We start from the raw sequence: 2178 nt of genomic DNA, 5'->3' as shown, positions 1-2178 counted from the left end.
TATATATATATATATATATATATATATTAATCATGTTTATGCATAATAATTGAATAAGAATAGAATTAAGAATAAGAAAGATATTCTGTTGGAATAAAATAAAAAGTTTAACATGAAATCTTCTTATTATAATATATTTGAACAAAGTAAGTGTTCTGATAAGTTGTATTGATATAATAATTGATCAATTTCTTGTATTTATTGAAAAGTTTCCACTCGCCACATATTCGCAACTGTCTTCAGAGCATCGCTGAATTCCCCTGAGAAGGATGAAGTTTTTTACCTTCGGCCCCCAATGTCCGTTTTCTACGTCGTAGTCCGCGGACTTTCAAAGTGCATAAAAGTTAGCGAAAAATTTCCCGTTTATGTCGAAACTTTGCCCGGTAATGAAATTCTACGTCGAAGAGGGTGAACTCTTTTCGGTCGTCGATCAGCTTCCGCCATTCACGCGTCTTATGTGCTCCCTTGAAAGAGTGTCAACCATTTTGTCAGCATATACAACGAGGATATAAGAGATATGGAATCGTGAGTGTAAACTCGCGTGATCGACGACGCATTGTTATTTAGGATCGTGTTAAATTTGTATGCGTATTGATCAGTTTTGAGTTCTATTTTTTTTTTTTTTTAATTTAAAAAATTTTCATCTTTTTTATGGCTAAATTTCATTTTTGAATTTTTTTTCCAAGTTATTGAGGAATAAGCAAGTTCTATGAGTTTTTTTTATAATATCGAAAATATAATGGAAGAATTTTGAATTTATTCGAGTTATTCGTTTATTTTGAATATTCGATAAATTAACTTTGAATATTGATTAAATCTCGACCGTATGTGATTAAGCTGTGGTGGTCTTTAATTAGGTGTATTTGATTTAAGTATATTATTTCTCTGTGTTTTGATCGATTGATATAATTACATCAATTGAATTAGGAAATTGTACATCATAATAATACTGTAATAATAATAATAACATGTGCAAGTGACATGTAGTATATTTAATTTGTGCTTATTTAATTATGGCGATCAATTATCAATTATTTTCAATTAAAGACGAATAGGAAATAAATATCATATATACAAATTTCTTTATTCAATTTAAAAGAAAAAACAAAATTTTTTTCTAAATCTACAGAAATGTAAAAAAAAAAAAATATTAAAAATTAATCAAAAGACTATATATTTGAAGCAACAAAATGTGTAATATAATAAAAATATTTTTGATGCTTAAGAAAAAGTATTTTCACTTCAGTTTCGAATTTTTTAATATCGATGATAGTTGAAAAATTGAACTCATGTTTAAGTTTTCTTTCTACCATAAAATTGGAAAAAATGAAAATAAAAAATTTATTCGCAAGTGTACGAGGGATGAAAATTAATTTAATTTCTTCGTTTGTTTCAGGTGAGCACAATTTTCAACCGTATCGTGCGATGCAAATGTATTCAGTTTTTGTAAGTAATAATTTTTTTGAATTTTTCGTCAAGAAAGATCGAATGACTGATCTAAATCTTTAATTAAAAAATATATTTTCCGCCGTATTCACGATTCAAAAGAATAATACAATTTTTTATTAAATGATAGCGATGTACAATTTTATATACGTTCATGAAATCAGGAAAATTCATATAATATTAATTTATGAAAATGTAAAGCAAGGGTTAAATTTACGCGAAAGGTAAAAATTACAACGACACATTTGCCATTTTGGAATCGTTATTTTATCACCTGCTCTCCGATAACGGACTACCATGTCATACATCTTTTCACGTAGGACCTATAAAAATCCTCGAGTGGGTGTAAATCGATTTTAGAACATTGACACTTGGCTCGAGGCATTTCCTCTCCTTGCAAAAAACGACAGGGAATATAACTTTACCAAGAGGTTTGAAAATATACAGGGTGAGTAAAAATTATTATCCAAAATATTAAAATTTGAGCATAAAAATTAATCTTGTTGCACTCTAAGATAGAGTTCTATTTTATTTAATTTTGAAATTGAAAAAAATTGACTCAAGATCAAGTATTGATCTTAAAAAAAAAAAAAAAAAATTGCATATACTTAAACATAAGAATTTCGATGTGATCAAAAGAGAAGCTTTTGGATGACAGTTTTTTATCGACTTACCACATATTATATTGTACACAATTTTTATTTTAGCTCTCAAGTTTTCTTATATTTCCGA

The 2178-nt window shown here is 27.4% G+C and overlaps 1 protein-coding gene and 1 long non-coding RNA gene across 2 annotated transcripts in view; both read left to right on the top strand.

Annotated features, from left to right (window-relative positions):
* Positions 1–2178, top strand: part of LOC102676497 (furin-like protease 2) — a 402319-nt gene that overhangs the window by 289916 nt on the left and 110225 nt on the right. The window lies entirely within an intron of this gene.
* LOC116186785 overlaps positions 1–2178 on the top strand; it is a 165559-nt gene that overhangs the window by 126739 nt on the left and 36642 nt on the right. Inside the window, exon 4 of the long non-coding RNA XR_004151801.1 lies at positions 1397–1446. This is a non-coding gene — a long non-coding RNA (uncharacterized LOC116186785). The remainder of the gene's footprint in view (positions 1–1396; positions 1447–2178) is intronic.

This window comes from Apis dorsata, unplaced genomic scaffold (genome assembly GCF_000469605.1).
Source record: "Apis dorsata unplaced genomic scaffold, Apis dorsata 1.3 scaffold_56, whole genome shotgun sequence".
NCBI classification, from domain to species: Eukaryota; Metazoa; Arthropoda; class Insecta; order Hymenoptera; family Apidae; genus Apis; species Apis dorsata.
The sequence above is the reverse complement of the archived record's forward strand: the minus strand, read 5'-3'. Positions and strand labels throughout refer to the sequence as shown.